The sequence below is a fragment of the Ahaetulla prasina genome, chromosome 2, assembly GCF_028640845.1.
Source record: "Ahaetulla prasina isolate Xishuangbanna chromosome 2, ASM2864084v1, whole genome shotgun sequence".
Classification (NCBI taxonomy): Eukaryota; Metazoa; Chordata; class Lepidosauria; order Squamata; family Colubridae; genus Ahaetulla; species Ahaetulla prasina.
In genome coordinates, this window is record NC_080540.1 from 172,023,022 (window position 1) to 172,037,168 (window position 14,147).

Sequence of the window (14,147 nt, forward strand, 5' to 3'; positions counted from 1 at the left end):
ATCCATTGGCAAAACAAGGCTTTGGGACAAGCTGAAGCACCTTAATCTCAAGGCTTGAGCATCAACTTAGATTTAATTAGACCTGTGCTCTGCTGAAGGACTACTGGTATCTTTCGTCATCACCTAAATTGGCTTTCATGTTTTCAGAGAAAGGGCTCAAAACAAGCTTTCAGGCAATAGATTGAACATGGTTTTGGTGATAACCCAAGGATTTCACATACTATCAAGTATGTAATACAAATACATATCAAGTGTAGTGTTCAAAAATTGTTCCCAGATATGTGTTATGCATTATTTGCAGGATCTAATCTGGAAAAGAGAGACCCTGGACCAGTGGTGGGATTCAAATAATTTAATAACTGGTTCTCTGCCCTAATGATTTCTTCCAACAACCAGTTCACCAAACTGCTCAGAAAGTTAACAACCGGTTCTCCCGAAGTGGTGCGAACTGGCTGAATCCCATCATTGCCCTGAACCAACCCCATGTTTGGTTGGAATCCTCTGTTTGAATTGGACTGTTGGGGGCATTAAATTTTTTATTTATTTATTTATTATTCAAACTTATATACCGCCCTATCTCCCAAAGGACTCAGGGCGGTTTACAGGCAAATCTAATTCAGTGCACACATCCAAAGGAAAACATCCCTGGTGGATGTTGTCTATTTTCTGGTTGGACAGATCCAGCAATGAGGAGCTTACCCTTATGTTTACTTTAATCATTCTTCCTAGTTTTTTTTTTTAAAAAAGTCCATCGTCTCACTGTTTCATCAATAAACTACTAAAAAAAAAAGGAATTCAGTTACTATGTAGGAAGTTGATAAAAGGTTTAATGGTTGAGTGGTTCCAAATCCCACTTCTCTTGGCCCTAATAATCCTAGATACATGCATGAACCAGAAAGTGTGGTTTCTTACATGCATAGAATAAACACATTGCAGTAAAGGGTTCAGTTGAACCAGGTACAGGCAGTTGTGGTCTGGCCAAAGTGAAATACATAACAGAAACTCAGAACCCAGCGGTGTTTTGCAGGTTGATTGAGTTACCCAATAAAAGTGAACATTTATTATTATTTTATTGAAGTCTAGAAATGTAAAGATAAAAACATTAATATAAACTACTCTAAACCACAACATATATATTTTAACCCTAGTCAGATAGATTTACTTTATAAACCTCCTGTTTACTTCTTAAAAATTTGCTCTGTAATCCCATCAAATAATGTCCCACAAATTGATTTCTTATAACGTTCTCTTTGTCTCGTTTCAGGAACAGAATATAGCATCCAGAATAACAGTTGAAAGGGACCTTGGAGGTCTTCTAGTCCAATCCCTTGCTCAAGCAGGAAACCCTATACCATTCCAGACAAATGGCTGTCCAATCTCTTCATAAAAACCTCCACTAATGGAGCATCCACAACTTCTGAAGGCAAGTCGTTCCACTGATTAATTGTTCCAACTATCAGGAACAATTTCTCCTTAGTTCTAGGTTGTTTCTCTCCTTGATTAGTTTCTATCCGTTGCTTCTTCTCCTGCCCTTCAGGTGCTTTGGAGAATAGGTTGACCCTCCTCTTGTTTGTGGCAGCCCCTGAGATATTGGAACACAGTTTTTGTAAATTGAAAATGAGAAAGCTATCCAAATTACTCTTCTGATTCATTATTTGTATATCCATTTTTATTAGGAAGACATTAGCTGGTTTCATTTGTAAATCCATTTTAGCATCTTTTTCCATATCATTTATACTCTGACATTTTTAAATTCAATTTCAGATCCACAAGACCTTTTCCTAGATCACCCTTGACATCCAGCATTTTTTTTAAAAAAAATCCAAATCCATATTTAAATAGCCTTAGTCTCTATTTTTTTTTATTGAAAGAGTTTTAAAAAAAAAAACAAAGACATTTCCCCCCCTTTTTCCCCCCTCCCTCCCAGAAAACCCCTTTCAATCTGTTATACATAAACCAAACATAGAATAAAATTTTCCCTTCCAATCCAATTAACCTCATCCAAAGCTTTTCATCTCCCAACCCCCTCCCCATTACATAACCTTAGTCTCTATTTTATCTAATAAAATATTGGTCTACATCCTCTATTATAGTATCAGACAATCATGTAAGTAATTTCTGAGTATATTGTTCTCAAATGGCCTTAATTTCTTGTATAGTCATTATTGCCCCATAGCATTAATAGATCACTTTAACTGTATATTGTTCTCTCTTATTCCCTCTAATGAACCTTAAAGTTCTCTCTCCCAAGGGACAGTTAATTTATATATTGTTTTGTACATTTTAAAATACCCCACAGGAAATATTCTATCCCCTAATGTTCCAAAATGAACATTCTAGCTCCCTTTTTTGCTGTTTCCAAAGATTAATCCTTGTTAATTGTTAAACCTACTGGTGCTCTTTGCAGATTGTCTGATTCCTAATAGCTCTGAAGCTTCATGGCTGTAATGCCCTGTTGTGAGACAGATCTGGGAAGTGAGGGGGCTTTGGGTAACACTGCAGGAAAAGTTGCTTGTTTTTTCACTGGTGTGAAGTCAGCTCGCCCTCCTGTGGCACACTTTGGGAAGTGTGCAAGCATGTCTTAGAGCTGGTACCTTAGCAAGCCAAACTACTACTCTACAATAGCATTGTGGATTCATTCATTCATGCACTCATTTAACCATGAAGATAACTGTAGTGGGAGAAGGTCTTGAGGAAGGATTATCTCTGCCATTTAAAGCAAAAAATCTTTACTTCCGATAAATAGGGATTAATAAAGTGATAAATTGAGAGGAACCCTGAGAAAATCTGCTTGGAGAGAGTAAATCCAGCATAAAAGTGTTCTAACTGAGGTCTCCAACAGTGGCCATCAAAGCTGCCGCCTGTTACATTCTCTGTGCCTTCCAGCATCTAATGAAGATGAATACTTTGCAAAGAATAATACTTCTCTTGATACATCTGAAGGAGTAGTTTGTCACTGAGTCTATATCAAAGTGTAATATCTCATCATTTTACATTATAGAACACTAGCTGGACACCTGTGCTTCACTATGAAACTATGTGATTGGATGTGATAAATTGACACTTAAAGCCTGAAACAAATTCCTTGTGTGTCCAATCACACTTGGCCAATAAAATTCTATTCTATTCTATTCTATTCTATTCTAATGTAGAATGTGTAACTCCATAGCATCAGAGCATGTTAATATAAGGCAACTGGCAGCTGGAACAGAGGGGGAAGGGGAGTAGAATGTCCCAGCCTGCAGGCCTGATGAGTCATGTGCTGGCCATGCCCACGCCCGGTTTAGCGAAGGGGTAGCATGACAGTGTGTTAATATAAGGCAACTGGCAGTTGGGACAGAGTTTATTTTAGGTGGGTTGGAAGAGTAGAACATCTAACTCCTTAGCATCAGAGTGTGTGAATATAATATTGTATATGAAATAATAATGATCTGATGGTCATTTTGAAAAATCCTTTCTTAGCGAGCACCTAGAAGCCAAGAGGAACATATGTGCCAAATTTCAAGTTTGTAGGCTTTACAGTTCTGGAGATTTTGTGATGATGCATGAGTGGTTTTCACTTTTATATATATAGATAAGCAGGTTTCCTAATGAGAAACTATTTAGCAATTCCCTTCCTCTCAGTGAACTACTAATGTTAATTGAAGTTCCTGCAGTCCAAGCCTCATGAAAAGCAGACTATAGTATCATGCTATATGATATGTTTCTTATTGCTGACATTACCAAAGACATGCTGGCTAATGGCGTTATGTATTTACATAATGTTAAGTTTGATCCAAAGGGCAGAGCTTTTATTTTATTTTTTAAAATTAGATTGCGATCCTGTAGACATTTTAAATACTGTAAGTCTAATTGAACTCAATGGATCTCAGTTCTCACAACTCCACATAGTTTGGGTTGTTTATGAAGAAGTTTCAAGGATATGAAGGGGCCTCTGTGGCTCAGACTGCTCATGCAGTCTGTTATTAACAGCAGCTGCCTGCAATTTCTGCAGGTTCTAGTCCCACCAGGCCCAAGGTTGACAGCCTTCCATCCTTTATAAGGTAGGTAAAATGAGGACCCAGATTGTTGGGGGCAATAAGTTGACTTTGTATATAAATATACAAATAGAATGAAGACTATTGCTAATATAGTGTAAGCCGCCCTGAGTCTTCGGAGAAGGGCGGGATATGAATGCAAAAAAAATATATGCTTAGTGGTTAATGTTTGAAAACTAAAGACAGTCAGAAAACAGTTAACTATAACTGCAGTCTCAGTTGGAACTTGGGGGAGGGGCATTTTGGGGAAAGTACAAGTATTTAAACAAATTAGAAAGATAAATATGAAGTCCAAGTATTTAAATTACACAATTAATTAAGGATCAATCAAAATCCAAAAGGTGAATGCACTTGATCGCAGTCCAAACAATTTCATTTCATAATCTTTATTTCTTGGCTGCCAGCAATAGAGAACTGAAAGGGCTCTTAACCAGACAAACAGCTCTTAAAACACACTCAGATACCCAAAAACCACCTATTTTCAGGAATGAGGAATTTTTTGACTTGTTTCTTGCTTTGTCTTCCAGGGACAAAGCAGAGGAACTTATTCACTGCATTAAAGCAATATGTTTGCGTATGTTAGTTACAAATCTAGTTACTGAATTAATACAACATGCTAACTTTGGTTAGCTTTAACATTTGTTAGTGTTTTTGATTCGCTGTAATTGTTCAAACCTCATAAAACGGCTTGAGTAACCAGGTTAGGTTTGCTGTGGGAAAACAGCCTTTGGTTTCTTCTATGGTAACAAGTTTCCAGTTCAAGAAGACTTAGAACTTAGACTTAGAATAACTTTATTGTCACTTTGAATGTACACTAACCAGCATACATTAAAATGAAATTTTATTGCATACAGCTCTCAAAGGGTCACCACCTCCAATATACACTACATAGATACGATATGACATGACAAGATAAATAAATAATAAATAAATAAATAAAATAATATGTATATAACCATATATATTATATGACACAGAGAAACAACACAGTCTAGTTCAGATATATACAGGTACATGGCAAGAGAAACAAATCTTGCGAGTTTACCAGATGGATGACATAAGGAACAAAGCTGTTACAGAATCTGGCAGTCCTGCCAGAAATACTTCAAAACCTCCTCCCAGAGGGGAGCAACAGAAATGGACCGTGAAGTGGGTGTGTGGGGTCTCTAACAATGCTTTGAGCTCTAAGCACATAGCTCTTATAAGCAGTATCCTGAATAACAGGAAGTGAGTTTCCTTTTCAGATGTCCTTACCACACTCTGTATGGACCTTCTATCTGAGGCACTGCAGCCACCAAACCAAGCAGTGATGTAGTTTGTTAAAATGCTCTGTAAAAAGTGGCGAGGCCAGAAGGAGAAAGATGTGCTCTCCTCATCCAGTGCAGGAAATGCAGACACTGGTTTGCACGCTTCACTAAGGATGATGTGTGGAGCAGTGGTGGGTTTCAAAATTTTTTACTACCGGTTCTGTGGGCGTGGCTTGGTGGGCATCGCATGGCCTGGTGGGCGTGGCAGAACAAGGATACTGTAAAATCTCCATTCCCACCCCAATCCAGAGGAAGGTTACTGCAAAATCCCCATTTCCTCCCAATCAGCTGGGACTTGGGAGGCAGAGAATAGATGGGGCGGGGCCAGTCAGAATATTTACTACAGGTTCTCCAAACTACTCAAAATTTCCACTACCGGTTCTCCAGAACTGATCAGAACCTGCTGAACCCACCTCTGGTGTGGAGAGACCAACTGAGATAGCTGGTTATCTGAAGTAGCTGAAAGAATAAATTTGTAGTTTTAATTGAAGCTTTCTTTCCTGGGCTTCTTTGTTCCAGCTCAGTTATTTCTCAACAAGTTTGCGTGATGCTATTTGTTTGAGAGGGCAATATTGGGAAAGAGGAATCTAGCAAACATCGCAGTTATTAAGGAAGAATGAATATGCTGGACAGCCAAGACATCATACGATAGATCATCCATCATATTTACCTCTGAGGTTAAAGATCAGTAGTGAATTTCGGGAAAGCTGATCAACTGTTTATCAAAGACATGATGAATCTGTCTTTCTCTCTAATTTTCCCCCTAAATTGCTTCTATTTTCAGACTCATTTACTCAGCAAAGGTTGTTTGGCCAGAAACAGTTCTTTCTCTTCTTTTAACCAATATTACTTATATTTCACCATAATATAATAGCAATATGATACCACATCAATATGTGTGTGTGTGTATATACATATACATAGATATACAGTACATACTGGTAGATATATGTATAGTATATTTAAAAAGTATTCAGATCTCCTTCACTTTTGTCAATTTTGTTATGCTGCAGCCTGATAATTAGAGTTGTTGAAATTCATTTTTTTCTCATTAATCTACATTCAATACCCCATAATGACAAAGTGAAAACAGAATTTTAGAAATGTCTGTTAAGAAGACAACCATTTCAATCAATCAATCTTCTTACCTGGGAACTTTTCTTCCCTGTATGGATAAAAATCTCACTTCCATTTCTTCACTTCTGATATAGCTCAGATACATTTCAAAAGAGCAGGTTTACCTACCTTCCTAAACTCTGAATAGCCTTGCACAATTGCATATACATCAAGAACAACCAGTTCCAAAATATTACAATTTTAGTTACTGGAAATGAGTTTCAAGCAAACATACAGCAATCTCATAAGATTTCACATCACATTTCAGCATTTGTGCAATTCTGACATTCTGGGGAGGATTTTTTTCCATTTTATGAATAATTGTTCTATTTTAGGTACAACTTAGGGACCTAAATAAGCATGGTCCAAATTAGTAATGCCAGTGGCTATTTTATAGATATTTTATAAAATATTTTATAAAGGTGATGGTGGTGTGGTAATTGGTTGAGTTGCTAGCAAATTCATTTTGTCTCGTTTTTGAGGCTGATGAAGTGGTTTGGAATATGTGGGCATTATTATGATGAAGATGAATTGTACGTTACTTTAAAATAGTTATATTAAAACATGGCATGTAATAATTAAGGATTATATTAAGATATGAGAAATTAAAATTGTCTTCCCAATTGCTGCCCAATTGCTTTTGGGGAGAATTTCTATAATAAAAATGATTGTTTTGACTAGAATGATTTTTTGTTGATTGTTGGTTTAGACAATACCTACTCCGACAATGATGCACCATTCAAGCAATGGCAAACAGACATATATAAATTTGAATGACAAGAGAAAAACCATGAGATAAATATAAAAGAAAACTGCAAAAAATCAATAGGTATGTAGGTATGTATGTATGTATGTCTTGGCATATTCGGGTCTTTTCCCATGTATGGTTGAGAGTATCTTGGCAACGTTTCAATGAGGTCTCACTCATCATCTTCAGACTGGTGCTTTCGGCTTCATGCTTGTGAGAGGAAAGCGTGGTCGGAGCTGCTGTCTCTCTATAAATACTGGTGGGGAGGTGGGGAGTGTTGCTGTGAGTGAGTTGGTTGGCTGTGTGGTTGCATCTTGATTGGTAGATGGAGTGGGTGTTTGCAGATTGGTCGGCCGTTTTGTAGCATCCTGTGTTGGTGTGGTCCTAGTCCTACACCCCAAAATACAATTCACTATGGAAATAGAAACTAACAACCAACTCCCTTTTCTGGACGTCCTAATCTACAAAAAACTCAACGGCTCCCTAGGACACACCATCTACCAGAAAAAAACACACACCAACTGCTACTTAAACACACAATCACATCACCACCCTGCACAGATCAACTCCGTAGCCAAGACTCTCATCTCCAGAACCAAACGCCTAGCTGACAAAGTCCACCTGAAAACTGAATTACACACTCTCACAAGCATATTAATTTCCAACGGATTCCAAAGAAACACAATTACCAATCTAATCCAAAGGGAGACACCACCCAAGAACTAAGACACAGAACAAGACAACGGCATCGCCCTCCTCCCATACATCAAAGGCACCACAGATAAAATCAGCAAAATTCTCCACAAACACAACATCAAGACAGCCTTCTGCACAGACCAAAAAATAGCCAACATCTTAAGAAACCCCAAAGACAAATCCATCTAGAAAACCAAGGAGTCTATACCATGCAAAATCTGTCCAGCCACATACATTGGACAAACTAATAGGAGAATAAATGCACACATCGCAGAACACAAGAAGGCAGTCAGAAAAGAAGAAAAAACCTTCTCCCTTTTCCAGCACCTTAAAACCACAGGATATGAAATTGATTTTGAAGGAACCAAATTAATCTCCAAAACTGAACACTATAACAAGAGAATAATTATGGAAGCCATAGAAATAGAGAAACACCCCCACAACATGAACAAACGGGATGACATCTCCCACCTACCAGACATCTGGAAACTAGCCTTAGTCAACAAATGAGTCCCAGTCACAAAAATTGACACCGGACCCAGGATAACACACAACGCCACCACCAGTCATCCTCAACAGATTCAAACCCAAACCCATCCCACAGATGAAACACAACCACCATCCAGAAGCCAGACCACGCTGGCACCACTGGCTGCTGCACCCCCCTCTGATCCCCACAAAAAGCAAGCTGACACATGCCAGGAACACATGACAAGACCTCGGACTCGGAGCCAAACCAAAACCCGGGATGCTGCACCACGGCCATCTGCTCAAGACATCACATCACAGAACTCCAGAGACCACAACACCAAAACTCAGGTACAAAAGACTAGGACCACACCCACACAGGATGCTACGAAACAGCCAACCAATCTGCAAACACCCATTCCATCTACCAATCAAGATGCAACCACACAGCCAACCAACTCGCTCACAACAACACTCCCTACCTCCCCACAAGTATTTATAGAGAGATGGCAGCTCTGACCACGCTTTGCTTGCACAAGCACGAAGCCGAAAGCACCAGCCTGAAGATGATGAGTGAGACCTCGTTGAAACGTTGCCAAGATACTCTCAACCTTACACGGGAAAAGACCCAAATATGCCAAGACCTACATACCTATACCCGTGAAAACCTACAAACACACACGCACACACACATAGAGAGGGAGAGAGAGAGAGAGAGGGAGAGAGGGAGAGAGAGAGAGATAATTTATCAATTTGAAATTGTATTCTACAGCTTGTAGTTTGGTTTGGATAAAAAAAACGGGTGTTTCTGAGAAACAAAGGACTTTTAGAGTTAGGACACCATGACCTGAGGTATGGATATTTATAGTAAATGAATGCATTATGCACTATAGACAAATAGTTGGTGAAATTGACATAATTTGCTGAGATGGACAAACTGACTTCTTTGATTAGAAAAAGTTCATTATTAACATTTATCAATGACTGAAAACTCCTTATGGACTTTTTACATTAAAAAGAAAATGATTTTATGATTTATGGTGAGATTAGAAAGAATAGGTTATAGTAGCAAGGTGTCAAACTGGTGGCCTGCAAGCTGGATGTGTCTTGCACAGGCCACGCCTACCTCAGTTCCGTGAATGGGAAAAACGTCGCAAAACATCACATGATGGCAATGTGATGCACCACGTTTGACACCAGTGGGTTATAGAATGAAAGGAATTATGATGTCATCTTAAAGAAAGAGGTTTGATAGAATTAATTAGAAGATTAAAAGTCAAAGAGAGAGATAGAGATTCTGTTCATTTATTTTCTTTTTCTTTTCCTTTTTTTCTGCCCCGTTTCCTTGTTTTTCTTTTTTTTTCCTATTCTGTTTTTCTTTTCCACATTTACTTTATTATTTTTCCTTTTCTTTTCTTTGAATGTATTTCATTCATTCAAAAACTAGTTTTAAAAAAGAATCTTGGACTGTATTGTTGCTCTATCTACCAATAACATAGCAATATTTGTAAATCACCCAGAATCACTTAGGTGAGATGGATAACATAGAAATTTGATAGATGCATAGATAGCTAGATAGATGATAGACAGATGATAGAGATAGATAGATGATAAATAGATAGATAGATAGATAGATAGATAGATAGATAGATAGATAGACAGATAGACAGATAATCAGAAAATCAGAAACTTGATATCCATTCATATAAAGATTTTCAAATACTTTAGTCCTTTCAAAATAACAATTATATCTGCCTTGCAAAATGATAAGGAAAGGGCCCCTTTATCAAAAGATTTCTCTTTCTAATATAGAGGCTGAGCTTCCTTTTTATTTTTGTACCATTCTTTTGGAAACCCATGTGGCACAGGCACCATTCCAAAATTCATAAAATCAGTTCTACTCAATACTTTCTACAGTATTAAAATTATGGCTAAAGCCTTTGAACTTTAGCCATAGCTTGAGAAATCTCTGAAAGATTTTTAAACTTTTACTTTTTAAAAAATTAAATTTTACTTTTTACTTTTAAAAAAAACTAATAATCTTGCTTGACAGGTAACTATATAATTGAACGATAAGAGTTATATATAAAATTGGATGGAATAGGTAGAAGCATTCACGCAATTAGCAATTGTACTATTTACTATGAGTTGAGAGGGAGCTGCAGTGGGTTGTAGTGGCATGAATGACTGGTAATTTAAGGGGATGTTTGGGGAGAAGTGTTTTCGGGTAAACAGATGAACTCTTCTCAAATCATCTTTAGAGAGGCTGTCTTTCTTTCAAGATCTTCACAATTTGGTTAGTCTAGTGATTTACTATGTGAAGATATTAACTATAGGGTACTGTAATGAGGAAACAATTCCTAGTTTAATACCAGCTGAAGATCCCTCTACAAATGAAACTTTGGGATTTTGTGAGGAGTCCCCAGCAGAAACTGGGACCTATAACCTCATGGTAGGTGCATGGTGCAATACATTTAGTTAGAAATTCATAAAGAATGGAGGAAGGAAACAAAAACAAAACTAGTAGACTTACCGTTTAGTAGAAATAAGAAAAGGAAAGAACACTGTGGTAGTTAATAATCTTTTAGCTGACCTCTGGGGAAATCCAGAAATTCTTCTCAAGAATCAGAAGCATTTATAGAACTTCCCCAGAGGTCAGATGAAAAGATTATTAACTACCACCGTGTTCTTTCCTTTTCTTATTTAGAATAGAATAGAATAGAATTTTATTGGCCAAGTGTGATTGGACACACAAGGAATTTGTCTTGGTGCATATGCTCTCAGTGTACATAAAAGAAAAGATACGTTCATCAAGGTACAACATTTACAACACAATTGATGGTCAATATATCAATATAAATCATAAGGATTGCCAGCAACAAGTTATAGTCATACAGTCATAAGTGGAAAGAGATTGGTGATGGGAACTATGAAACGATTAATAGTAGTGCAGATTCAGTAAATAGTCTGACAGTGTTGATGGAATTATTTGTTTAGCAAATTGTCTAACAAACTGTCTTAAATCTACCACATACTGGTTTCATTCCCCATCCTTCCTCCTTACACATCTTACAGTAATTTCAAAGTTGGGAAATAGGGGATTCAGGTTGGCTACCTGGTTCATTCATTAATTTTGGCATTGGGAAAACTTCTCAATAGCAATAGCACTTAGACTTATATACCGCTTCACAGTGCTTTAAAGCCCTCTCTAAGTGGTTTACAGCATCAGCCTATTGTCCCCAACAATTTGGGTCCTCATTTTTACCCACCTCAGAAGGATGGAAGGCTGAGTCAACCTTGAGCCTGGTGAGATTTGAACTGCCAAATTGCAGGCAGCTGGCAGTCAGCAGAAGTAGCCTGCAGTACTGCATTCTGTACCATACCACTGTGGCTCAAAGGAAACATGTCAGAATCATAATCGCTAAGAGGAGAAAAAAATAGTATGAAACCGCACCAAATACCTCTTCAGACTATGCATTGTCCCAATTGGCCAGCCAGTCAGTTAATGCATATGAAAAATCTTTATCTTCGTAATAGGGGAAACTGTTTGTGGTTACCAAATTGTATTTTATTTTTTATTTAATTATTATTTTATTTTTATTTTAGTTATTTATTTTCATCAAACATGTATTTTATGACAGATACAAGTGTAAATATAATTATAAATACATGAAAAGGTCACAAATAAAAGAAAATATTAGGACAGGGATGGTAGGCATGCTGGTGCGCTTATGCATGGCCCTTATGAGGACTACCCCACTGTAGCAGTGAATGTGCCTTACATATCCATGTATTTTATTTCCTAATCATATAACTAAATTAGAGTTAGAGGAGGGAGATATAAGTCCACCTTATAACTCCTTCTCCTTTGGTAGAAGTAGACTTGAGAAGGGTAAATTTTACAGGAACAGGAAGAAATTCTGTTTGGCAAGTCTCTGGGGGAATTCAACATATATATAATAGTAATATATATATATATAATAACATAATAGAATACAGATAATAACCAAGTACAGTGCTATTCAGTCAATAGGAACTGGAGGCTATTGACACTATAATGATTAAAGTAAACTGAGCCTTTCAAAACAGAATAAATATAACAACGTCAAATATAATTTCTGAGATGTAAATAGACAGGGTGTTGTCCTGCTAATTCTAATATAATCTTGATAAAAAGAATGACTGAATGAGTTCATCAATCTCTTGAAGGCAAATCAACAAACAAAAGTGGGAAGTTTCCTCATTCCTGAACCCAGGTGCTTTTTGTGTATCTGGGCGTGTTTTAAGAACTGTCGTTTGGTAAAGAGCCTTTTCAATTCACTGTTGCTGGCAGCCAAGAAATAAAGATTATCTGTTTAAATTGATTGTGTACAACTGCATTAATCTTTTGGACTTTGATTAATCTTTAATTAATTGCCCCATTTAAATACTTGGACTTTCATATTTATATTTTCAGGTTATTTGTACTTTCCCATAAATACCCCCAAGGCCAATGATACTGTAGTTATGTTAACATATGCATTTCCTGACTTTCTGTAGTTTTTGTGAGCACTGACTACCTGCTAAGCATCTCCTCCAAACCTCTTCACAAACAACCTGGAAACTATGTGGGGCTGTGAGAATTGAAACCCACGGAGTTCAATTAGATTTATTTAAAAATGTCTACTGGATTGCGATCTAATTTAGAATAGAACAGAACAGAACAGAACAGAACAGAACAGAACAGAATAGAATAGAATAGAATAGAATAGAATAGAATAGAATTTTATTGGCCAAGTGTGATTGGACACACAAGGAATTTGTCTTGGTGCATATGCTCTTAGTGTACATAAAAAAAAAGATATGTTCATTTAAAAAGCAAAATAAAAGCTCTGCTCTTTGGATCAAGCTTAACATTATGCAAATACATAAGGGCCATTAAATAGCATGACTTTAGTAATGTCAGCAATAAGAAATGTATTTACATGGTACCGGATTCTGTGCTTAATGATGTTTGGATAGTAGGTAACTTCAATGGATTTTTCTCATCAGAGTTGGTTTATGTAAACATGATGGGGAAAAAACAGGAGGCTTTATAATTAATAACAGTTTTATAAAAATGTTCCTCATGATGACAACATTGGAGTTTCCTCTCCTTGGACTACTGCAGTGAGCCAAAATAGCAAGGAGGTTGGCATTCCATGGAAACAATTCACAAACGGGGAGGGTATCACTTTTAGGGGATGACTCAATCAACTTGCACACAAACATACACAAAAATCCCACTGCTGGGTTCTGAGTTTCTGTTATGCCTTCCAGATTGGCCAGACCACAACTGCCTGGACCCGGTTCAGCTGAACCCTTTATCGCAATGTATGTGTTCTACGCATGTAAGAAACCACACTTTCTGGTTCATGCATGTCTCTAGGATTATTAGGGCCAAGAGAAGTATGTCTAGGATTTGGGAATACTCAACCGTTAAACCTTTTGTCAGCTTTCTACATGGTAACACTGATTTCCTTTTTTAGCAGTTTGTTTATAAAACAGTGAGAGGATCAGGGGTAAAATGCTCCCGGTTCAGATCAGATCAGCCAATCCAGTAGCTATGGCGGCAGGTAGTTTGGAGAACCGGTAGCAAAAATCCCTGCAAACCGCCCCCCGCCCCCCGCCAAGCCTACCCAATCGGCCGATCGCCTGCTTGACCACTTGCCCGCTTGCTGCTTCTTTTAAAAAATGCTTTTAAAAGTTTTTAAAAAGAGGCTCCAATGATCACAGCTGAGCCGCGTGATTGTCATA

At 37.5% G+C, this 14,147-nt stretch overlaps 1 protein-coding gene across 7 annotated transcripts in view; it reads left to right on the forward strand.

Annotated features, from left to right (window-relative positions):
- The window catches only part of LOC131191466 (olfactory receptor 13H1-like), a 59,985-nt gene that overhangs the window by 31,146 nt on the left and 14,692 nt on the right, over window positions 1-14,147 (forward strand). For 2 of the 7 annotated variants that reach the window (XR_009153505.1, XR_009153509.1), the window contains exon 2: window positions 1,265-1,418. The exons of 2 other annotated variants lie outside the window; for them this stretch is intronic. The gene's annotated coding sequence lies outside the window, so the exon portion shown is untranslated. Of the gene's footprint in view, window positions 1-1,264; window positions 1,419-5,311; window positions 5,476-7,169; window positions 7,290-14,147 lie in introns of those variants that run through there. 3 more of the 7 variants (XR_009153500.1, XR_009153508.1, XR_009153507.1) reach the window with 2 other exon arrangements.